Genomic DNA, 26,427 nt, shown 5'->3' on the forward strand with positions numbered 1-26,427 from the left:
TCTGTTCAGAGCTGAAGAAGGTTCAGAATGTACAAGTTTAGAAAATGGAAACTCCAAACAGCTGAAGCCAACAGGAAGCAGCTTCAAACAAACACAACAAGAGAAAAAACTCTGAATGTTTCACATTAAAGTTGTACATTTATCATAAAAACAGGACAAAGACTTGAAAAAGTCGTTTTTTCCTTCCAGGAACCACATGGCTTCACTTTTAAAGGTGAAGTGTGAAAGAAATGGACATATTTATATCATGTTATTTGGGCAGGAGTACATTCCCCTGTTAGGCTTAGAAAGTTTCTCCATAAGCAGAGTTTCTAACTCTTATAGCTTTTAGCACATCTGTATCTGTGCAGGCTGGCAGCTTTTTGGTGGCTCTTTTTACCCCACACTGGTTGTGAGTGTGTAAATAGCCCCACTAGTTCTTTTGGGTTGCAGTTAACTTGGGAGGAAGGGTTGGGTCTGCCATGACTAGATGAATAACAATTATCTGGGATACATAAATTTCATAATGCATGCATATATCTCTATCAACGAAACCTGGCCTGAGGGCTGCCCTTTTTTACATTCAGTTATTTCTCTTAGAAATGTTGGAACTAAATAATGAATGCGTTACAGTTAAAGTGACACTGGTCAGTGTAAATGGCTCATTGGGACAAAGAAACCTTTAAATTAAACCTGATATCGAGTGTCAAACAATATCAAAGCTGTAAAAGATGTTTACAGTCAGAATTTTTAAAACTATGATTGTAAATAAATTCAAACAAGTGAGCTTTTCTCTTTGTGCTGAATATCAACACTGTGATTTCTTAGACTGTAAGCTTTACTTTAGCACAACCAGTTGTAGAAGCTGTCACTCCAAATGTCTTTTGATAACAAGAAAAAAATACCTTTTCATTACACGGCCTGAAGTTCTTCTCCGACATCTTCTGCCATCGGCTTTGTCTGCTGGTTTGAAGACAATAAACCACAAAAAAGATGATTTAGTCACTTTGTCTGCATCATGCAGCTCGAATGTGTCATGTAACGATGTTGAATAGCCGTCGTTATCCCTCTGCTGTGTCTGTAGGATTGTACTGTACAGCATCTCATTGATATGTGAGGAATGCTAATGTAACACAATAACAGACTTACATCATTAAAATATAAAGGGCAGGAGATATTTAGATATTTTTATATTTATATTACATTTTATAGCTGACAGATATTACTAAATAGGTAGAATTTACTAAATAGCTGGATGAACATGAAAAATATGTCCATAATCACAAATGACCATGAGAGCCAGTAGAATTAATTCAACTGGACACTCAAAAGACGTCCTTAAATACTCTTTAAGTGGCAGAACAAACGAACAAACAGTTAATTGCTTACTTGAGATGAAATCTGCTCAGCTACTTTGAAAACAGCTTCTAACTGGTTCCTCCTTTAACAGGATGACTGCTCAGGGGTAAGGCCATTATGCAGTCCAGCAACCTTTATGGTTCTGCTTTGATTCACCAGGAACTATTAGGGAAACCTTCCAGCGCCTCCTGTGAAAGACACAGGGATAAACACAAACATTTATTAACATGTTCCACAGTCTTCCAGTTTGATTTTCTCATCCTGTGGACAACAACGTGCATGGATGCAGGTTTATTGTTAACTTTTGTAAGGTTTCTTTACTGAACATATCCAGCTGCAGCTCCACTGTGATCCTGAACTGGATAAGCACTAAAGAAATGTGTCAATAAATGGACAAACATCAACTTACTATATTTATCCAAACAGACTGGACCGATAATGCTTTACTGAGTTAGAGACTTTAACAGTCTCTTCTATGTAAGAATGTCTCATGCTGATATACCTGCAAACTTGACAACAAAGGTTTTTCAGACTGCATGTAGCTGTCCTCTATGTCAGCTCACACATTTATATTCATGTCACATTTATTTCTGCTTTCCCAGTTTTATAATTATTACTTACATTTTGATTAGATACCTTGAGTTTGTAAATGATCAGATTACATAATTGGAATACAATGTATCCAATTCAGGGTTGCGGGAGGATGAAGCCTATCCCAGCTGATACAGGACAAAGACAGGCTGCCAGTTTATTTATTTTCAGGGCTAAGACAATATGTGTAACAGAAAATCCACTTAAATGTTTGATATTTCTAATAATAATCATAATTATGACTATTATTGAAAAGTTTCTTTATAAATACATTTTGATTTTTTTATAACCCCTAAAATATAAACCTGAGCTGTTTCAGATTCTGACCTCAGTGAGCAGTCTGTGTCCTCATTGCAGCTCCCTCTTGGAAGTACGTCTGCTTCTTGTCTTCCCCCAGTGATGACCGCCTGCAAATGTTTCTGAGCCGTCTTCAACCTGCTTTTAACACATTAAAGTCCCACAGACAATGCAGCCTGACTCAATCTGATTCTAGATGTTCAGCACAAACAGAGACACACAGAGGTACCGTTTAAAGTTTAGTGTTAACTTGAGTCACTGATCATTTACAGTATTACAGAGTCTGGCAGTCTTTGCGTGATGTCCATGTCACTCTAAGTTTCTAGCTGACTCTCAGGTGTGACAGGTGTGCCAGCAGGAAGGAGTAATAATAACCTGCATCCTGAGGTTTGTCATGCAGGATTAAAGGAGCCAGGCTTTGTTCACACAGCTAGGATTGTATTTTACACTGACCCTGGGTCAGTATAAGTATCATACAGTTCAAACGAAGCACTGAAACTTGCACATATTTATTACAGATGCACTGAAGCTAATCGAGATATTTGCTGTCAGTCTGTGGCTGCGATTAAACACTTTACTGGAAACTTTATTAACTAGAAACTTCATCAGTCATGACAGAAGCTAATATTTCTGTGCTAACATCGTTTAAACAGTAACAGCTTTACTCCAATATAAGCTAACGTTTACACCGTAACTTTAAGCTAGCACCATAAAGACGGTAAAACACGTAATAATATCTACAAATGCATCTTAAAGCTGTTATATTAGCACTCGGTGTATTACTAACATAACCACATTAACATTATTGACACTCGCTGACTTTTAATAGTCATTCTATAAACGCTGTCCGTTTAAACGGTCTTACCTGTAAACACTGCTGTATCCACCGGATTCCAGCCAGAGTGGATTCTGGAGTCTTCCCACGCTCCTGTTAGTGATCCTCCATCTGGATGGATGATAACAACCTTCTGAATAATCCAGCAGGAGATGGCCCATATCTATGGGACTGATTTGTGCTAATAACGCCCATTGTATGGACTGATAACAGCCGAAGCGGGTGAATAAAGTCACCCAGTCGCTAGCTGTGCCATTACCCAGCATACATCACTCCCTCCATAAATGCAATAAATGATACAAAAGTAATGGCCAATAATTATCTGCTGTATCTGCTGTTTCTCAGGTAGTTGTTTAATTATATAATTTATTGTGTTCTGTATACATCACTACAATGTGATTTTGGAAATATATAAATATACGGACAACAGGCTCTTCCGCAGCAATCTCTTGTCGTCAATAAGCAACGTTAAGGGAGCTCTATAGTATTCAATGAGAGGACCCTGCACGTCAATTCTCGCCGCGAGGGGGGTACCCTGCGCGTCGATAAGTGAACCAGAGGGAGCCTGACCATGCGTCACACATTTGACGAGTTGGGAGTGAGAACGTGTAGGGTGATCAGGACACTGGGACTGAGGCGGGTCTAAAGGCGGGTCTTTCTGTGAATCCGCACGCTCATTGGCTAATAACTTGAGATTGACACATCGTTATCCAATGAGCGTGCATATATATATATATATATATATATATATATATATATATATATATACACACATATATATGTATATATATATATATATATATATATATATATATATATATATATATATATATATATATATATATATATATATATACACACATATATATGTATATATATATATATATATATATATATATATATATATATATATACACACATATATATGTATATATATATATATATATATATATATATATATATATATATATATACATATAAAAACACCCAGCACGCCCCTGCGGGCGGTTTATCCTTCAAGCTCGGGTCCTCTACCAGAGGCCTGGGAGCTTGAGGGTCCTGCGCAGTATCTTAGCTGTTCCCAGGACTGCGCTCTTCTGGACAGAAATCTCCAATGTTAGTCCCGGGATCTGCTGGAGCCACTCGCCTAGCTTGGGAGTCACCGCACCTAGTGCTCCGATTACCACGGGGACCACCGATACCTTCACCCTCCACATCCTCTCGAGCTCTTCTCTGAGCCCTTGGTATTTCTCCAGCTTCTCGTGTTCCTTCTTCCTGATATTGCTGTCATTCGGAACCGCTACATCGATCACTACGGCCGTCTTCTTCTGTTTGTCTACCACCACTATGTCCGGTTGGTTAGCCACCACCATTTTGTCCGTCTGTATCTGGAAGTCCCACAGGATCTTAGCTCGGTCATTCGCCACCACCCTTGGGGGCATTTCCCATTTTGACCTCGGGACTTCCAGGTTATACTCGGCACAGATGTTCCTGTACACTATGCCGGCCACTTGGTTATGGCGTTCCATGTATGCCTTGCCTGCTAGCATCTTGCACCCTGCTGTTATGTGCTGGATTGTCTCTGGGGCATCTTTACACAGCCTGCACTTGGGGTCTTGCCTGGTGTGATAGACCCCAGCCTCTATGGATCTTGTACTCAGAGCTTGTTCTTGTGCTGCCATGATTAGTGCCTCTGTGCTGTCTTTCAGTCCAGCTTTGTCCAGCCACTGGTAGGATTTCTGGATATCAGCCACCTCCTCTATCTGCCAGTGGTACATACCGTGCAGGGGCCTGTCCTTCCATGATGGTTCCTCGTCTCCCTCCTCTTTCTTGGGTTTCTGCTGCCTGAGGTATTCACTGAGCACGCTGTCAGTTGGGGCCATCTTCGTGATGTATTCTTGGATGTTTGTTGTCTCATCCTGGACTGTGGTGCTGACACTCACCAGTCCCCGACCCCCTTCCTTCCGCTTAGCGTACAGCCTCAGGGTGCTGGACTTGGGGTGAAACCCTCCATGCATGGTAAGGAGCTTTCTTGTCTTTATGTCAGTGGCTTCTATCTCCTCCTTTGGCCAGCCTATTACCCCAGCAGGGTACCTGATCACGGGCAGGGCGTACGTGTTGATGGCCCGGATCTTGTTCTTACCATTCAACTGACTCCTCAGGACTTGCCTGACCCTCTGCAGGTACTTGGTGGTTGCAGCTTTCCTAGCGGCCTCTTCATGGTTTCCATTCGCCTGCGGGATCCCCAGGTACTTGTAACTGTCCTCTATGTCTGCAATGTTGCCTTCTGGTAGTTCAATCCCCTCAGTTCTGACTACCTTCCCTCTCTTTGTTACCATCCGACTACACTTCTCCAGCCCGAACGACATTCCAATGTCATTGCTGTATAGCCTGGTAGTGTGGATCAGTGAATCGATGTCTCGTTCACTCTTGGCATACAGCTTGATGTCATCCATGTACAGGAGGTGGCTGACAACTGCTCCGTTCCGTAGTCGGTATCCGTAGCCAGTCTTGTTAATGATCTCACTGAGGGGGTTCAGGCCTATGCAGAACAGCAGTGGGGACAGAGCATCTCCTTGGTAGATCCCGCACTTGATGGTGACTTGTGCTATGGGCTTGGAGTTGGCCTCTAGTGTTTAGTGTTGTACGCCACATCCCCATTGAGTTCCTGATGAAGGCTCTCAGGGTCCTGTTGATCTTATATAGTTCTAGGCATTCCAGTATCCAGCTGTGGGGCATTGAGCTGTGGGGCATTGAGTCATAGGCCTTCTTGTAATCAATCCAGGAAGTGCACAGGTTGGTTAGTCTGGTCTTGCAGTCTCGGCTGACTGTTCTGTCTACCAGTAGCTGGTGTTTTGCGCCTCTGGTATTCTTGCCAATTCCTTTCTGTGTCCCGCTCATGTATTGACCCATGTGCCTGACAGGAGCTTCCATGTAGTACTGAGGCAGGTTATTGGTCGGTAGTTCGAGGGGACTGGTCCCTTCTTAGGGTCCTTGGGGATCAGGACCGTCCGACCTTCGGTTAGCCATTCCGGGTGTCCCTCGTTAACTAGCAGCTGGTTCATTTGTGCTGCCAGACGCAGTCAGCTTCTTTAGCCAGTAGGCGTGAACCATGTCGGGCCCTGGTGCTGTCCAACTCTTCATACTGGAGACCCTTGCTTGGATATCTGCCACTGTGATGGTTACTGGACCCTGTTCAGGGAGGTCGCTATGGTCTGCCCTCAGATCCACATATATATGTATATGTACATATATATACATATATGTATATGTACATATATACATATACATATATACATATATATATACATATACATATGTATACATATACATCTGTATACATATATATACATATACGTATATGTATACATATACATATACATACATATACATGATAGCCTCTGATTTGGATTCCTGAGATCAAATATATTTTCCTTTGGGTTTGTTTTCTTCCCATTTGTGGCTTTAATGTACTGTTACATCTTGTTTGTTTGCTTCCATCTGTATACATGTCCAGATTCACGGTTATGTTTCTTTTCTTACATTGCTGTGTGATCACTGTTCCCTCTGCTAACTGTTGTGACCTTTTGTATCTTACACTGATACTTATCATATTTGTATCTGCGCCTAAAATGAAAAAGTTTTCCATGCTAAAACACAGCTCCACCTCCTGCAGTTCTCCCTCTGAACCACTAGATGTCTCTGTTATCTAAATGAAGATGTGCAGCACAGCAACCACAGCAGCGCTCAGATCACACGTGTCCTGTTATTATGTATAAAAGCATGAAACAGGTGGGATCAATATTAATGTTGTGGAAATATATGAAAAAGCAACAGAAGAGTGAAAACATTTTGTGTTTCTAGAAAGATCTTTCAGCTCATAGCTGCTCACAGACTGTATTTACAAGTGACAAACTGCAACTCTACAGTACATCTACAGTATATATCAAATATATTCTGTATTCAAATCTATTGAGTGATGTTTGAAAGTCTTTCCAGGTGAGTTTGATCCAGGAAGATCTGAAGCCAGAGTCAGACAGAGACTGTGCAGAGACTGTAGAAGGACAGAGCAGCAGCAGAGCAGTCCAGATACACTGATGATCCTCTGTCAGATCCAGAGGGACACACAGGGATGATGCTGGACTCTACATTGTGTCTGACAGTGGAGCTGTTCTCAGAGCAGTTCACTCTGCAGCACTGACAGTCATCTGCACTTCATTCCTCTGGCAGTCACTGCTGGATGAAGCTCTCCTCTCCACCTCCCAGTAACATGGCCCAGTCAGAGCATCTCTACACACAAGCTGCTGCTGCTTCAACCTCTCTGGATCATCAGGACACAGCTGCTCCTCTCTCAGCACACACACCGTCCTGTTTACCATCATCACCACCTGCAGAGAGAAGGAGGAAGAGCAGAGGAGATAAACGAGTGTTTCCAGAGACTCTTCATCAGCTGTCAGTCAGTGATGCAGCACATCCAGTATAAAGAGCAGCAGGGACTTCAGTGCTGGGACTGTACTAGGACTCATTGTTGCTTCACTTTCTCTAATCTTTGGATTTTTATTGAAGTTGCTGAAAATGTTTTTCCCTCCTAGTTTGAGTTTGGACTTTCATTCATTAGAAGAACCTTGGTGTGTCCACTCTGAGCTCTGTAGGAACCCCAACAACAAGCCCAACAATCCAGATGGACGTTCCAGCTGTTAACTGGAGGAATTCCATCCAAACATCTGCTCTCACTAAATTCTTCCTCACCTACAGACTGTGTTCTTCACTGCTTTAAACTTGGAAATCAATGCAGTCATTGGTCTGCGTGCTGCTTTGTTCAGAGAGCTGATTGGCTGTTGACAGCGTTTGATCAGAGCGTGTCAGCCGTTACTATGGTGACCATAAAGGTGAGAAACAGGAAGTGTTTGTGTCCAATCCTGAAGCCTGTCACCGTTCTCCTCTCACAGCTTCACTGAGAAGCTGCAGCTTTACAGGAAACACTGGATCTTTGTTTCATACTGACTGTGTTTAGTACAATACTGCTGACAGCACCACCCACTCACTCCATCACTCTACTGACCTCAGAGTCTCCAGTCTGTAGTCTGGACTCTGCTGAAGATCAGACAGCTGCTTCACATCTGGATCCTTCAAGTTGTTGTTGAACAGGTCCAGCTCTCTCAGATGGGAGGGGTTGGACTTCAGCGCTGCTGCCAGATAATCACAGCTGATCTTTGACAAACCACAGCGTCCCAATCTGTGTAAAGAATGAAAGATGTAAGTTTATTAGACAAAGTGCTTGAAATCATTCAGTGTTTCATCATCTGTTCAGAGCTGAAGAAGGTTCAGAATGTAGAAGTTTAGAAAATGGAAACTCCAAACAGCTGAAGCCAACAGGAAGCAGCTTCAAACAGGAAACTGTGCAGAGTTTCAGACTATATGTCCTGATGCAGCCAGTTGGATTTTGGAGATTTGAATCTCTGTTCTGTGACTAAGTCCTTGAATCATTTCTTCCAGTTGGTCCAACAAGACAGACTAAATATTGGACATGTGTTGTGGCTCCATTAGGGGAGCTTCTAAATGTGATGTGATGGCCCCTCTGGGTCTGTCAGGTCACAGCACTGAAGAGAGCTCAAACTGGGCACACAGTTGTTCCAGTCTGGACCAAAGACTCTATACTGGGACTGAGGGACTGCTTTGACTGCACCCACTGGGACTTTTTAAAGGCTCATGTTCTCACTTAGATCATCGATTTCTACTGACATTTCTTTCTGGGAAAAATGGGGATTACTTTGGAAACAGGAAGTATTTTCCCCAATAAGCAGCCCTGGATTAGTAAATCACTCCAACATGTTCTCAGGCAGAAGAAGCTGTCTTGTTATGAGGGAGAGAAGAAAAAGATTGAGGCACAGAAACTTGTTGAAAGAGAGATAAAGCAGCTAAAATCAGGTGTAAAAGTAAAGCAGAGGATGAGCTGAATAAAGGACACTCAAGGCTGGCTTGGAAAGGAATGAAGTCCATGGTGGGGATGCAGAACAAGGAGCAAAGATGAATGTGATGCTGAATCAGCAGAAGACTTGGACTCATTTGATTCCAGCTTTGATATCATTGATTTCAATGAAGAGCTTTGTGATTGTAGCAAAGGGCTGGTAGCTCTGAGAGTCCCACTGATGAGGTGTTTGTGTGGAAATCTCTTAGTGGGACCAAAGAGAGAAAAAGCCCTGGTCCTGATGCTGTGGGAGGGAAATGATTGAAGTGTGCTGTGAGGAACTCACTGGGAGATTTTCACACATTTTCCAGTCCTCCTTGGAACAACAGGAAGTTCCCAGCATATGGAAACAAAGGTTAAGTGTCCTATGGCACTCAGTGATGATGCTGTGGCTCCACCACCTCCACCTCTTTGTAAAGGAACTAACTGTAATCTGAAGCTTCAAATGGAACTAAGACTTCCTCCACTAGGTGGCAGTGTCTGATGAGAAAGTGTTAGTGGAGCTGGCCTGGAGTCAGAAACAGGAAGATGCAGGATTTGGGCTGAAATGGGGAAAGTGGTTCGCACTAGTGCCTTAAAGCAAGAAGGTTGTAGGTTGAAGCTTGTTGGCCTTTCTGGGGAGGTTGGATGTTCTCCCACAGTCCAATGAAATGCTGCTTAGGTTCATTGGTGCTTCTAAATTGGCTGTAGGTGTGGATGTGAGAGAGTGCTTCTCTGTCTCTCTCTGTTGGCCCTGTGATGGACTGCTCACCTGTGCAGGTGGACCACGCTTCTTGCCCTATGACAGCTAGGGCACAGGCTGCAGCCCTGTGAGCCTAAGCTGAATAAACAGTTAGCAAAAATGATCCATAGATGGCCTGAAATCTCCCAGTCAGCAGTTTGGTAGATAGCTATGACATGCTAATCCCATCCAGCAGCTGTATTCTACCTGTAAGCTGATCCCTGCTGAGCCAAAGCACTTTTTCATATACAAATTACAACCTTTAATAGAAACCTATTGGTCAGCATCTTATTAGCCTGCTGTTAGCTTCATTCCACAGAAAACTGAGAGAAACGAACAGAGTTGATAAAGAATAAAGAGAAATGTGCTGATTTAAAGCCTTTGAAGTGTTTCAGATGATCTCTGTCCACTTCTGTCCACTCATTCATTCATGTAAGCTTTCTAATGCAGCTTTGATCTTCACAGTCTGCTTCATGAAACTCATTCTAACCCTGAATGTCAGAGTGTTCCTCCTTCTCTTTCCCATCATTCATGCTGGCAGTGGAGGAGATTTGGATGTTGGACTGTGTTTTGGATGATGTGTGTATGTTTGTGTTGGACTGCTGTCTGTAAAGCAAACGCACATTTTGCTTTTGATTTCAGTGTCAGACAGACTTTAAGGTGGAATGAAGAGATGGAGAGTTTCACAGTGAATTATCCAGTGGAGAATTTTTCTTCTTCTTTGAAGGTTTGAAATGTGAAGATTGTTCTGCTGCAGTCAATGGACTAAACCAGAGAAGAAGAAAACAGACTTTACCATGAAGATCCTCAGTGTGGATCAGTATAATATCAGCCTGATGTCTGCAGTTTAGTATCAGCACAACTTTCACATCATATTCATCTCAGCACAACTAAAACATGCTGACTGACCTCAGAGTTTCAAGTCCACATCCTGGAATCTCCAGGAAACCACACAGATGCTTCACTCCTAAATCCTGCAGGTTGTCGTTGTACGTCAGGTCCAGCTCTCTCAGATGGGAGGGGTTGGACTTCAGTGCTGCTGCCAGATGATCACAGCTGATCTCTGACAAACCACAGTTCTTCAATCTGTATAAAGAATGAAAGATGTAAGTTTATTAGACAAAGTGCTTGAAATCATTCAGTGTTTCATCATCTGTTCAGAGCTGAAGAAGGTTCAGATTGTAGAAGTTTAGAAAATGGAAACTCCAAACAGCTGAAGCCAACAGGAAGCAGCTTCAAACAAACACAACAAGAGAAAAAACTCTGAATGTTTCACATTAAAGTCGTACATTTCTCATAAAAACAGGACAAAGACTTGAAAAAGTCGTGTTTTTCCTTCCAGGAACCACATGGCTTCAGTTTTAAAGGTGAAGTGTGAAAGAAATGGACATATTTGAAGTCCAACATCTTTTTCCAGTCACATTATTAAAGCAGACAAACTACAAGCTCATTTTCATTCCAACAAGTCATCTTCTGACCTGGACTAACAACACTGGTCTCTATGTGCAGCTGGCTGTGAGACCAGTGCTCAGGGAGCGTCTACAAAGTGCAACACTGAAAGAACATCACACACTCATTTGCTTCCAGCACTTTCACACAAACATCTACTGTCATTATTGTCACCAAACTCTGTGGATCCTTTATTGCAAATTCAAATGGGATCAAATGGTCAGACAAAAGAGCGTTATGAGGAAATATGATGAAATGTTGTGTATTAGCAGCAAGTTATTGAATCATTTTCCTCAGAAACCAAACAAAATGATTGACAAACATGTTTTTACAAACTCAGTGTTGGACTTGGATCAGCAGGATAAGCTGATGTTTAAAGGCATTTGAGTCTCGCTGTATGAGAGTCCAGTTATTACTCAATATTTATGGATGATGTTCTTTCAGTGTTGCACTTTGTAGACGCTCCCTGAGCCTCACAGCCAGCTGCACATGGACCAGCTGACATTACCCAGCATTAGAGGCGGCTGTAAAAAATTCATGTTCCCATTTAAATGGTTTTAATTTGAATAAAACGATGTTGATTCATTCAATCCTGAATCGATGTTTAATATAAATGTATTTTGCCAGAATCTCAGGTTAAAGCTCTCAAAAGTATTTCAACAACAACCAAACAGATAAAACAGTAAATGAGAGCAGCTAAACACACAAAGATGGAAACACAGAGCGTGGATCGTTCACTCGACGGCACGTACACGGACACGCCGTCGGGGCTGAAAGTGGACAGCTCACAGATCCTGAAGCTGCAGGTTTCATCTGTCTCCAACCAAAACTGAGTGAAGCAGCAGCAAAAGAAGATCCAAACTCTGCTTTACGTTTGACAAACATCGTCATGAATTCTCTCTGACTTTGACATTTACTTCCTGCACAGCTCTCTCTCTCAGTGTACTTCAAGAACAGTTTACCTTCAAAAATCTGTTTTCTGCATCATTCACTGCTTATTACGCACCAGTCTGCTGTTGTGTTCACTGCTGTCGGCCTCCGAAAACAAAGCCTCATTTCTGCTGTTCAATACTGAAGAAATTTAAACCTTTTAAAATGATGACAGATTACAAACTCTCAGCTGTGTCTGTAATCAAACCTCTGTAACTTTGCTTCACTTCAGCAGCATCAGCTCATGTTCACATGTTGATTCATGGTTTGCTTCAGTTTTTGATGGACTGCAGAAGATTTTGAAGGTTATCTGCTATAAAAAGCCAGAAGAGGAAAATCTGCTTCATGTGTTTCTGTTTGATCCTCAGTGACTTTGACACAAAGGCCTCTGCTGTGATGATCACACCTCTGATCAAGTCGCACAGTGTCAGCTTTGTTTTTATACATATGGATATGTGCTGATAAATGATCAGAATTATAATATTTCCCACTCTCTGCTGTGTGCCGTGACCTTTGACCTGCTAAAGACAGTCAGCTGTGGATTATTCATTGTTGTGTCTGATACTTAGAACTGTGAGGAAGAAGCTACACAGTTAATCAGGGTCCCCTCTCTCTGAACCAGGAAAGGTGGGCAGGCCGCGTGTGGGCCGCGGGCCATACGTTGAGTCTCACTGTTTGAAATGTGAACATTGTTCTGCTGCAGTCAATGGACTAAACCAGAGAAGAAGAAAACAGACTTTACCATGAAGATCCTCAGTGTGGATCAGTATAATATCAGCCTGATGTCTGCAGTTTAGTGTCAGCAAAACTTTCACATCATATTCATCTCAGCACAACTAAAACATGCTGACTGACCCCAGAGTTTCAAGTTTACATCCTGGACTCTCCAGGAAACCACACAGATGCTTCACTCCTGGATCCTGCAGGTTGTAGTTTCCTCTCAGCTCCAGCTGTCTCAGATGGGAGGGGTTGGACTTCAGTGCTGCTGCCAGATAATCACAGCTGATCTCTAACAAATCACAGCTCACCAATCTGTATAAAGAATGAAAGATGTAAGTTTATTAGACAAAGTGCTTGAAATCATTCAGTGTTTCATCATCTGTTCAGAGCTGAAGAAGGTTCAGAATGTAGAAGTTTAGAAAATGGAAACTCCAAACAGCTGAAGCCAACAGGAAGCAGCTTCAAACAAACACAACAAGAGAAAAAACTCTGAATGTTTCACATTAAAGTCGTACATTTATCATAAAAACAGGACAAAGACTTGAAAAAGTCGTTTTTTCCTTCCAGGAACCACAAGGCTTCACTTTTAAAGGTGAAGTGTGAAAGAAATGGACATATTTGAAGTCCAACACCTTTTTCCAGTCACATTATTAAAGCAGACAAACTACAAGCTCATTTTCATTCCAACAAGTCTTCTTCTGACCTGGATTAACAACACTGGTCTCTATGTGCAGCTGGCTGTGAGACCAGTGCTCAGGGAGCGTCTACAAAGTGCAACACTGAAAGAACATCACACACTCATTTGCTTCCATCATCCAACCTGAAGAGGAAACAGAGACGCCTCCCCTTCACAGTAAAAGCTGCTCCTTTTGGACACAGTATCAAAGAAAGTCTACAGTATAACATAGAAAAGACAGAAAAAAAGTTTGGGTTGTTTTTAAATTGTGCAGAAATGAAACTACACTAAGCTCAATTATGTGACAGACATTTCATCCCATGTCAGTTTGGCCTCATCCTGGGCCGGATTATCCAGCACACACTCTGACCACAGGCCCAGGGGCCACGCACAGCTGGGCTCCATCCAAGAGACAGGAAACAAACCAACACAATAAGAAAAAGCACCATGTGATCTTCTTACATCTTCAAGACAAACATAGTAAAAACACGAGCATATTTGTTTCCTGATAAAATGATGTGACAGGTAGAACAGAGTAAAGTGGTGGTGTTACAGCCTTTCTCCCCTCTGCTGCCGAGGCTGTTAGTCTCTCCCAAACTCAGCTACAGGACTTCCACATGAATGAAAGCAGCAGAAGTGGCTTTACAAATGAAAGAGGAGGAGGAGAAGAAGACGAGAGGGAGGCCACCCTGACCATCACTCCAGCTGAAAACATCACACTTCCATTAAAGTTGGTGAGAAAATGTTGAGCAGGATGAGCTGCTGGCTAATCTGGAGGCTGTAGCAGCAGCTCACAGTCACCGTGGATTTCCACTCATGAAAAAGCTCTGGCTGCTTCATTTCTCATCTCATATCAGAGACTTTAAAGCTTCACTGAAGCTGTACTGTGATGCTTCCATATTCCAGTGAGGCCTCCATAATGATTTCAGCTGTTCTGTACACACTGTGTGCCCTGTATGGCTCAAAGTCTCTGCAGCCTGTTTTTATCTGCTATCATCAGATCTTCATCATCCTCATTCACATCCCTCACACACTCTACAGCCTCATCAGCACTGACTTCATCTTCACTGACTGATGGAGCACAACATGAACCTGTGGAGGCTGAAACACTGTCCTGTCAAACATCTCCCCGTCACCACTCCACTTCTGTCAGCCTTTAAATGAACCCTGCTCAAGTCTGTCACTTCTGTTTGGAGCCAAAAGGAAAAACTGTTGTTCAGTCGTTTGGAAAGTCAACATTTCTGAAAGCACTCAAACTTCTTTACATTTGTCTTCAGACACATCCTGAACATTTAGGAACTAAAGAAAGTTCCAAACATCAATCAAAGACCTGAAATATAGAAAAACAACAACAGCCGCAGTCAGTGAACTCACCTCAGAGTCTCCAGTCGACAGTTTGGACTCTCCAGTCCAACACACAGAAGCTTCACACCTGAATCCTGCAGCCAGTTTCCACTCATGTCCAGCTCTGTCAGATGGGAGGGGTTGGACTTCAGAGCTGAGGCCACAACTTCACAGTGAGTCTCTGAGAGTCCACACCGAGTCAGTCTGTGATGATAGAAAATATAAAATGTGTTATTATAAAAGCAGAAAATCTGCATTATAAACACAGACTGAATGTATATGAAGACAAAACAGAGTGAGGTCATAATCTGATGAATCTGCTCTTCACATCTGTGCTTCAGCTCCTCTTACTGTGTTTGACATGACACAACGATTGAGTCTCTCTCAGACCTGCAGACTTTTAATGAGAATCTTTGTTTGGCTTTAATCTGCAGATGAAGGAGGAAGATGGTGTCACATTTAGGCTTCCATAATGTCCACAGTCTGTCACTGAGATCTGATCCAGAGTCAGAGTGAAGACACACATTTGGACTGTTTCCTGTTTTGACTCCAGAACATTTTGAATGAGTTCAGCTCAGTGAAGAGTTCCAGCTGGAAAGATGATCTCTGTTTGCTACCTGCTGTCAGGTACGACTGTTCACGTCCACACGCAGGAAAAACCTGCTGACTGTTACCAAACGGAGCAGAAATCTCATCACTGGACAATAATGATGAATGAACTCAGAGCTGCTGATATCAGATCTGATTTCAGGAACTAAACACAGAAATGATTGGCTCATTTTAGCTTTCTGAGCCATTATCTGCTGGTGTGTCGCTAGTTGGCAGAAAATGATTTGTATTCCTGTTCAGGGCTTCAGTGTTTATGAGTCCAGATCCAGGTGACAGCAAGTCAAAATGATGTCACCTGTCTGTGTCCAGCAGCAGCCTGTATTCACTTTGAATATTGTTATCACCTGACATGGATCAGTTTGTCTTTGATTGGTTTGTAAATGTCACTGTTTCCATTGGACCTGAGTGATGGTACAAAGACAGAGAGGGAGAGAAAGGAGAGAGAGGATGGAGACAGCAAAGAGAGAGCAAACACACACAGGTGAGAGTGGACAGGTGACCAAGGTCAGCAACCAATCAGAGAGCTTCTGTTTGAGCCACAGTCACTGATGATGACTGCACATAACCATCAGTGTGTTACTCTGATATCAAATATGGATCCTGCTCTTCTAATAACGATCATCAGATGATATTATTGTTATTTTGTAGCTGAATATGATGTTTGTGTGATTATCAGTGAAAGCAGCAGTGAGGAGGATGGAGAGAGAGAGAGGACAGAGGGGGAAGTTAGAAACAATAAAAGGATTTTTCATGGATTTCATGGATGATTTGAGTGATTTCCAGCAGGACACTTAAACATGTCAGTGGACGTCCTGAAGAACATATTCACTGATATGAAACGTGTCATTGAACAGGAGAAATATCAGTGGAAACATGGTGGAAACAGCTGTGACTGCATGGACACACTTCAAATCTGTTCTCCACTCTTGGATTTGGGATCCATGGAGCTGCTGCTGAGTCTGTACGATAAAGGATGGTGTGGAAGGTTGCAGCGTACGGACACAAACACTTTGTGGTTACAATCTGATTTTATTTTCAACATTAAACTACTAACCTATACTGATCAGTGATGTTAATGATCACATCTGGACTCACCGAGCCTTTCTGCAGTTCCTCACAGCAGGAATCAGTCTCTGTCGTCCCTGCTCTGATGTTTTGTACTTCTGCAGGTCCAACTCATCCAGAACCTCCTCTGACATCTGCAGCATGAAGGCCAGAGCTGAGCACTGGATCTCAGAGAGTTTCTTCTCTGATCTGTTCTCTGACTTCAGGAACTCTTGGATCTCCTGAAATAATGAGAGGTCGTTCATCTCCATCAGACAGTGGAAGATGTTGATGCTTCTGTCAGGAGAGATTTTATCACTGTTCATCTTCTTCAGGTTGTAGATGACTCTCTGGATGGTTTCTGGACCGTTCTCTGTCTGACCCAGCAGACCTGCTAAGAGTCTCTGGTTGGACTCCAGACAGAGGCCATGAAGGAAGCGAACAAAAAGGTCCAGGTGGCCATTTTTACTCTGGAGGGATTTAAACGTGGCTCTCATCAGCAAATCATCAGAAAATGAAATGTAATAGTAAGGATCATCTGGATTATTTTCCAGGAAGTCCTCCAGCACCTCTATCTTCCTGTTGGTGTGACAGTGGAACATGTAGACTGCAGCCAGAAACTCCTGAATGCTCAGATGAACAAAGCAGTAGACTGGTTTCTGGAAGATCACACACTCTCTTTTGAAGATCTCTGTACAAACTCCTGAGTACACCGAGGCCTCTGTCACATCCAGACCACACTGCTCCAGGTCTTCTTGGTAGAACATGATGTTTCCTTTCTCCAGATGTTCAAACGCCAGCCTCCCCAGCTTCAGAAGAACTTCCCTGTCAGCCTCCGTCAGCTCCTGTGGACTCGTCTCATGTCCCTCGTGGTACTTGTTCTTCTTCCTCTTTGTCTGAACCAGCAGGAAGTGTGAGTACATGTCAGTCAGGGTCTTGGGCAGCTCTCCTCTCTGCTCTGTAGTCAACATGTGCTCCAGAACTGTAGCAGTGATCCAGCAGAAGACTGGGATTCTACACATGATGTGGAGGCTCCTGGATGTCTTCATGTGGGAGATGATTCTGCTGGACAGCTCTTCATCACTGAATCTCCTCCTGAAGTACTCCTCCTTCTGGGCGTCAGTAAAGCCTCGTACTTCTGTTAGCCTGTCAACACATGTAGGAGGGATCTGATTGGCTGCTGCAGGTCGGGAAGTTATCCAGACGAGAGCCGAGGGAAGCAGATTCCCCTGGATGAGGTTTGTCAGCAGCTGGCTGACTGATGACTTCTGTGTGACATCAGACAGCAGCTTCCTGTTGGTGAAATCCAATGAAAGTCTGCTTTCATCCAGGCTGTCAAAGATGAACAAAAGCTGAGAGACAGCCAGCTTCTCTGCTGTGACCTTCTGTAATGTTGGATGGAAAACATGGAGCAGCTCCAGAAGACTGTACTGCTCATCTCTGATCAGGTTCAGCTCCCTGAATGAAAGCAGAACCACCACACTGACATGTTGGTTCTCCAAGCCCTCTGCCCAGTCCAGAGTGAACTTCTGCACTGAGAAGGTTTTTCCAACACCAGCCACGCCGTTGGTCAGAACCACTCTGATGGGTCTCTGTTGGTCAGGTAAGGCTTTAAAGATGTCCTGGCACCTGATTGGAGCGTCATGGAGGGCGTCCATCTTGGAAGCTGTCTCCAGCTGCCTCACCTCATGTTGGGTATGAACCTCTTCACCCTGTCCCTCTGTGATGTAGAGCTCAGTGTAGATGGTGTTGAGGAGGGTTCTACTTCCTGTTTCATCACTTCCTTCAGTCACACGTTCACATCTCCTCCTCAGACTGATCTTATGTTCATCTAAAACCTCCTGCAGACCAACATCTGCTGAAAGAAAGAAAAACAGAAAGAAAACTCTTCAATGTCTGAACAACAACAAGATGTCCAGTTTTCAGAAATGAGTCCATCAGCAGACAGATGTTCAGTCTTACTTTGTACACACCTGCTCTGACTGGCTGTCTGCAGTCCAGCTGTGCTTCTGGATCTTTCTCCACACTGGGGACAGGACGAGTCTCCTGATGAAGCAGACTGGTCCCAGTATGAGGAGTTGCACTGTCTGCAGAACCGGTGTCCACAGCTGGTAGAGACAGGATCCTTCAGGATGTCCTGACACAAAGCACAGCAGGACAGCTGCTCCTCCTCACAAACACCACTCCTCTTCCTCTTCCTCCCTCTGTGAACACATTTCTTTATCACTAAAAACATTGACTGTTAGTGACAAACATCCAGATTGATGACACTGTGCAGAAGCTCTGATGGTGACACAGAGAAGTCAAAGTGGAGATACTTCTGTGCACCTTTGATTAGACTCATTATAAAAAGGAAAACAAAGTTAACACAGTCATGTTTCCAGTTCACTGACTTACATTTATTCCATGGACACTCACTCTAACCTGAAGCACAGCTACAACCCAACATTGTTGAGGCCTCATCTCCTCCTTTCCTGACTGTAGAGGTTAAATATGCAACAACCAACAAATAAAAGAATTTGGTTCATTTCAAAGAAATTCACACGGTGACCAAGTAAAGTAACCGTAGTAAAGGAGACAACATCCCGTTGATGGTGGGATTATTTGAAAGATTTGCTTTAGTCACGTCACCAAATGCAGTTGAAGCACCCGTGGATCCATGTTTGACCATTCTACCACTCTGAGCTCTGCTTTTTAATCATTTTATTATTATCATCATTCATTTATTAATTCTTTGGAGGGGGGCTATTTCCTCATGCCGCACTAATAAGGTGATGTTCAAGGGGAAATATAACAGAAACTCTTTTAGTGTTGTTCATTAATAAATTAACAGATAAACTGTGAAGAAGAAAAAACTGAGATTTAAAGGAGAGAGTGAGAAACTTGATCATCCATCCTCATAATACATGTTTATCAGTATCTGCTGTGACCATACTGCAGTAATAACTACAAGTCTACATTTCTGTGACTGTTGATCAATCACAGCAGGAATCTGAGCTCATCTCTGCACACAGAGCAGCTTCAGCTCTGGGATAAACTGCTCGCTTCACGTCCTTCTCAGCTCACAGACACTCATCCTGATATTTTCCTTTAACATTTGATGGTATGATTCATCTGAGTTTACACTTTATCTGCATGAATACTGAAACGTTAATTGAAAAGAGATGTTTAATAATCAAATATAATTATGTTTGTTATTTGTGGATTTTAAATGTCCTTGACAGAGACAGATGATAATCATTATCCTGCACCGTGGTCTCAGGTTTGGTCGAGCTAGCACAAAGAATGGCTGGCTATGTTGAACTTCCTCCTGGGATCTACACTAAGAAGTGAGTCCAACATTAGCAGGGTCGCTTTCCTTTATCTGGATTCACTTTAGCATTCACAGTCACGTGAAGCTTGTTATTAACTCGATAAGTCAACCCAGGGTTTCAGCTGAGCGTTCACATGAAACACATGGTGTTGGCAGCATCTGATCAATCATATTCATGGAGACGTGTATCAGCAACAGAGCAGCTGAGTTTGCAGAAGGAAGTCAAACTAAACCATAGGAACAATATGAGGAGATTACACACATAATAAAATACTAGCAGTAACACAGCTGCTGCAGACAAATCAGTCGTGTGATCGTGTGTGAGAGGAGAAGGACTGTAAAGGAGTTTGCTATTAAAAGCTCTGTATGAATGTGGGAGCATTTGAAGGGCTTTAAAAAGGCCAATATAAAATAAAAGGCAGCAAAATTGCTGACTGTGAAAGTCACCAGACTTATCAGACCTCTGTGATTAAGACCTGTAAGAACACCTATTTGTACTTGTTGGCATTATATCAAATACACACGTATATTAAGCCTTTGTATGAACTCTGGTTGAATTTGTTACTTTCTTTTTGTGTGTGTGTGTGTGTCCCGTTTTGCTCTTTAGCCATCAGAATTGTTGTCTTAGGGCCAAGAAAGATGCCAAGCGGATTTATTTTACCAAGTGGATCATCATGGCCTTGCCATATTGGTCCATTTGATTGACTTTTATTATAATTTTGAATTTATTTTATTTCCGGTTACTTCAAACGGGACAGACATGACTGGGGGATAGGACAGGGAGAAAGAATAAAAGAAAGAGAAGGAGAGAAAGAAAACCAGAGGGGAGAAGAGACGCTGAGAAAGGGGGGAAGAAAGAAAGAAAAACAAACAAAACACCTGGATCACCTGTATGGAGAAAAAAAAACAGAAGAGAAAGCAAACAAAAAAAGAGCAACATAATAAAAACAGCACCATCACAATAAACTAGCTAGCAGTAGATAACAGTAGATACTAAATATAAAACGCTATTGTGCAGCACGCAAGATAGACAGCACACAATCTGCTTTGAGGCAGCAGCCAAGAAAGGTATAGTCCGCGTCTGTGAACACCCGTGTGTACACCTGTGTGCACACCTGTGTGGATCAGCATGCTTGTATTCCAAAGGTTTCTCCATGTAACGATCTGCTAGGGAGTGTGGGGAGCCATAGCCCCGTCCCCCAGGGCATGAAGCAGGTATGGAGGAGATCCAGGCACCAAACATCCAGAGGCCCCAGAGTACAAGGACCCGAGGAGGACTACCAAAAGGGGGGGAACCGTGCCACCTTCCTAGGAAGAGCTGAGTAGAGCCCCAAACGAGAGGTCACCCAGCAGCTACAGAGCAGAGGCCACAGGGGGTTGCAGTGGCGTGCCCGCAGGTTCTGCCGGCAGCCAGCTGTGCCAGAGAGGACCGAGATTCAGGCCCAGAGGCCAGAGGCCTGAGGGCATCCCATCCCCCGGAAGGGGCCCAGCTGGGCCACAGGCGCCAGGCCCCGCCAATCGGCCACCAGGAGTGAGCCGGTACATACATGAGCGCCCAGTCCCAGTCGACAAGGACCACCAACACACCAACGTCTGAGGACATCAGCCACCGGCAGGGAGTGTAGTGAGGGGAGATAGGCCTCCGTACTTTGGAGGGCCTGAGATGTTCACAGAGAGGTCGAGTCTAAGACCCAACCTGACATATAGACACAGACGAACAGGCGCACACGGACACAAACGTGCATTCCCACCCCCATATACACAACCAAATACTCGGCACTCACCCAACGTGTAGACAGACACAAATAGATACTGCACAGACAGTCACACTCCCCAAACATACTCTATATCCCAGGTCCAGGTACCCCCGCCCCCAGAGGGGCAAGCCGCACCTAAACCCAGGAGATGTAACCCTTCTCTCTGGGGTGGAGGCAAGCGGACCACCTCCTTATCTGCAGTAGCAGGGAGGCCCCGCATCCCAGACCCCAATCTGACGGCCAGCACCTCCTCCCAGCCCCCCAGCCCTGATGGCTAACATAACCGGGGTGAGTGAAGATGCCAAACCTCCCTACGCCCGCTTATATGTAGTGTTGCTGTGTGCTGTTCTAAAGTGCATTTAAAACACAGGAGAGCATGGTTCCTGCTTCCTATCAGAGAGCAGCACGGCTCCTCCCGAAAACCCTTAGTGTCTATATGCATTTAAAATTGAGGGTAGGGCACCAGCGCCAGAGGTGGGTCGGAATACACCGACCATCCTCTGGATGCTGTTAAACGTGCCCACCCCCAAGGCCCTATATGTATGTGTTATGTGAGAGTGTGAGTAATGTGGATGTCTAGGTTGCAGAATAAAATTGAGGCACAGGCGGCCAGAAGGGGACAGAGGGGGAGTGCCTCCCCTGCACCTTGGTGACATACCTGTACCCCAAGCCCTGCGTGTATGGGTGGGTGTGGTAGAGTGGGAATAGGGAGGCAGCTGAGGATGGGGAGGGAAGAAAAGGAGGGGCAAGCGGCCCCCCCTTGGGGCCAGCTCCCCCACTGACCCCAATAGGCTCCCCGACACTCTGGAACCCACCAGGACCGGGGCCCGCAGCAGCAGCACCGCCCAGCCCCACAGAGTCCGGGGCAACCGACCCGACTCCACCTTAGAGAAAACTGCACCCACCCCATCATCCAATCATCTCCCAAACTACACAAGACAATAAACACCCAGGTTGAGTTCATTCTCTACCTCTCCTATATCTTTCCCCTACCTGCAGAGTGAGCTCCTGTAGAGAGGAGACCACCTGCAAAGATATAACAACCTCCCCACCAGTTAGAGAGCCTCCTAGTTGGGCCGATGCACCAGAGGTCCCCTGCACTGGAGCTGAGTCCCCCTGCACCCACCCGCCCACAGCTCCGGCGACACAACAGCCAGGACCCAAGCCCCCAAGGCCCAGCCAGCACCCCAGAATGGGGGCGGAGTACCCCCAGACCCCCAAGCCTCCACGCCTGTCCCGGACCCACCCAGGGGCAGCCAGGCTACCAGGCCAGTAACCAATGTCTGCCACAACAGACCATCCCCCATCTCCGTTGTACGCAGCCACAAGGAAAACACCATCTAAGAGTCCCCAGAGCCCCTAACCGAGTCATGGCCACATCCCCCGGGTTAGGCCCTTCAGGGAAACATCCCTACGGACTCCCCAGACACCCTAAGGCCGTCCCTACCCCCATATCAACCACAATAGCGAAGGCAGGACCAAACCATGACCCCCCACTAGGTGATGAAGCCGATCAAAGGAGCCCAAAGGGATTGATCAAATGTGATGGCAGAGGCGGCATCAAGACTAATGTGATCTATTAGATGGTTTTTATATTGGTTAGAATTAAGATTATTTTTATTTTTCCAGTTAATGAGGACCATTTTCTTGGCAATGCATAGAGCCGTAAAAACAACGTGGGCTGTGTTTATTTCTGCAGTGACCTCATCCAAGTTGCCCAGCAAGCATACTAAAGGGGAGGCCGGACAAGACAAGTCTTCACATATCTCACGCCAAAATTTCTAAATTTGTTACTTTCACACTGTGAAACATCACAGAGCCTGCAGCTGCAGATCTTTTTTTTTCACCTGGAAATTTACTTTAAATGTTAGATGGAAAATGTATTGCTCAGTTTAACCAAAGTAAGAAAAATAATCCATAAACCTTCATAAATACAAACATCTCCCGAGAACATTGAGCTGCTGAAGTGTCACTGAAGGGAAAAACTATTTGTCCTCCTCCATCCAGCAACACCTGAAACACCTGAGTGGAAGCTCCTCCCTACACTGTGTTTGAAGCAAAGCACAAAGGAGACACCTGCTGGAGCAGCTGGAGTCCTACAGACACTCAGCCTCTTCACTACACAAACACCTCCTACAACATCCACTCTTTCCACTCTGACTGCTGTGTTTGTGGTAACACTCCAACACACAACGCTTCACACACCAACATAGAAATGTGTGTGAAAAAGAGCTGAGCTGATATTAAACATGAGGATTTATTCATAAATACAGAGTCAGGAACAACATCTAGACACACATTACCTCTCAGCAGCAGAAGAACATCCTTTAAAGTTTACACGAATATCCTTCGACTCGTTGCTCTTTAGAGACACACAGCTGGGTTCAGGTCCAGGAGATTCTGGCCTCTTATTGATCCTTAAAGAAAAACAATAAATGTAACAGCTTCATGAGATAGGAAGGAAAAACTGGAAATATTAAATTAAAGACATGATGAACAATCTCATAAAAATAATGTACTTACTCTTTGTCACATAACAGTCTTTTGTTAAAGTGTACACCGATATCCTTCGACACGTTGCTCTTTAAGGAAACACAGCTGGGTTCAGGTCCAGGTTCTGGATTAGTTTTAGGGTTATGTCCAGCTGAGCCTGGTACGCCCCACAGCTCTGGGCTTTAAAACAACACACACAGAGGTATGAGTGTGAATAATGACTATACACTTTATCTGCATAAATACAGAAAAACAGACCCAAACACCAGAAACCATCAGTTTCACCATGTAGAATATATTGTTGTTTCCTTGCTTTTAATTCAGAGAAAAACTCTGATTTAGATTTTCTCTGTTCTCTTTGCCACAGCCCATCCCAGCAGCAGCTGAAGCAGCTGACTGTCACAACACTGAACAACACTTTAGGAGGAATTTCAGAGGTCAGTAAAGCTCCAGTTTCAACATCAGTTAATTAATCATAGTTCAGCATAAATGTTAACCTGGCTGGCACACATGTTAATGTTAGCCATTTAAATATTAGCAGTTAGCTGAGGCCACGAGAAGAAGAGGCCCTAGAAGAACAATGGATGATAACATTAGATTTTCAAGACTAGGCAGAGACGTGTTTTCCTTTACTGTCTCTCACAGAGGAGGGAGCAGATACCAGACGAGGTCACGGAGGTACGGGGAGGATTCGCAGCAGACAGCAAGACTGCCACGTCCATGCGAGAGAGCGATGGCTACGATAATCTCTGTTTTTGTCTCACTATATAATGTTGTACAGCCCATTTGAGGGTTATCCTCTCTGTGAACCAGATGCTTGATTTCACACAGAGGTCCACCAACTCAATTTGATCAGTTATGGGACGATTTACCTCGACAGGCTCCTTCACTCGCTGCTTTTAAACCTCCTTTAAAACACACTTTTACTCCCTGACCTTTGACCCAGTGTGACATGTTGACTCACTACCTCAGACAGCTTAAAAATAGTCTTTTTGTTTTTTGGTGCTGCCTAAAAGAACCGTAAAATATCTGTCCTATATACAGTTATGTTCATATATTTTTGTACTACATCAGCAAACTCAAAAATATAGTTTGTAATATTTTAATCCTTATTTTTAAAACTGTTTTTGTCATTTTTTCTTCTCCCATTGCATCAAAAATCATTATTTACACTGAATAAATGAGTCAGCAGCTCTCTTACATTGTTGCTGCAGGTTCATTACTGAAGTTTAGAGGTATTCCTTTGGAGCAGTCACTCCTCACAGACACACAGCTGGATGCTGCAGATCCTGCTCCATCCTCTTCCTCCATCTTCTTGATGTCAGGGTGCAGTTAGTCTGAGAGGCAAACACACACACTCAGAGGTGCTGTTGTACTGGAAGCATCACACTGACGGGTTTCTAAAGTTCTCATTGATCATTTCATGGAGTTTCTGTGGTAAACACTGTCCTGTGACGTATGTGTTATGGTGAGGGTCATGAGGGCGAACCAGCCCCACTCCTTACTCCTCATATTTCAGCCTGAAGCACAATAACAGCCTAAACCTAACCAGGAGGCTGTAACCTCAAAGGGACTTCATGGTTAGAAATAAAGGTTCAATGAAATGAAGCAGATCATAAAAACACGAGTTCCAACTTTAAAAGAAGCATCCACACGATGACGGCACAGCAGAGGAGCACTTTCTCTAACACACTGATTCAGTTCCACTGACACAAGGACACACACACACAAGCCTTTATAAGAAACAACACAATCATCTGCGCTTGACTTGTCAATCCAAGTCCTTAGCCCATGAGCCCGCGGTATCACACCACAGATATTCCCTTACTTTGAAAAAAGAAAGCCAGTTTTCAGAACAGACCTGATGTTTATGCTACAGCCTGTTTACCAATATAATCAATATCAGATATCAGAGCAACAGAAACCTCGGTGATCAGGACGCTGGGACTGAGAACAGGAAGTGGCTCAAACGTCACAGTTTCATAACGTCACCCTGAACTCCACTCACGGAGTTTCTGTCGCCATTGTAGTTTTTAAAGTCCCGTGATAAAGGCGGGTCTTTCTGTGAATACGCGCGCTCATTGGCTAATAACTTGAGATTGACAAGTCGTTATCCAATGAGCGTGCGGGAACTTCCGACATAAAGTTGTTTCCTTTGAAAAACCAAAGTCTGATTATTTTTGCCTCCACTGACGGAGCCTGTTGTTCCCGCCACAGAGACAGTAACGTCAGAGCGGTGTTAACACTCACCCTGCCTCAGCACAGCTCTCACTCTCCTCCTGCTCTCTCAGCTAAACGGAGGCTCAGCTAAACTCACTTCCTCTCTACTTACAGGAAACCAG

The 26,427-nt window shown here is 43.9% G+C and overlaps 1 long non-coding RNA gene and 1 pseudogene across 2 annotated transcripts; both read right to left on the reverse strand.

Moving 5' to 3' along the window:
* Positions 1-257: 257 nt before the first annotated feature.
* On the reverse strand, positions 258-3,778 carry LOC146520861 (uncharacterized). Its single transcript, XR_014873563.1, has 3 exons — positions 3,092-3,778; positions 1,369-1,526; positions 258-942 (listed from the first exon to the last, which is right to left on the reverse strand). It is a non-coding gene; the product is annotated as an uncharacterized LOC146520861 (long non-coding RNA).
* A 3,081-nt stretch (positions 3,779-6,859) lies between these two features.
* On the reverse strand, positions 6,860-26,157 carry LOC146520862 (NACHT, LRR and PYD domains-containing protein 12-like; annotated as a pseudogene). The gene is made up of 9 exons (XR_014873554.1): positions 25,287-26,157; positions 24,116-24,265; positions 23,896-24,009; positions 18,485-18,726; positions 16,574-18,380; positions 14,900-15,073; positions 12,985-13,161; positions 10,660-10,836; positions 6,860-8,297 (listed from the first exon to the last, which is right to left on the reverse strand). The product of XR_014873554.1 is annotated as an NACHT, LRR and PYD domains-containing protein 12-like (transcript).
* Positions 26,158-26,427: the final 270 nt, after the last annotated feature.

Source organism: Neolamprologus multifasciatus, chromosome 4 (assembly GCF_963576455.1).
Source record: "Neolamprologus multifasciatus chromosome 4, fNeoMul1.2, whole genome shotgun sequence".
Lineage (NCBI taxonomy): Eukaryota > Metazoa > Chordata > Actinopteri > Cichliformes > Cichlidae > Neolamprologus > Neolamprologus multifasciatus.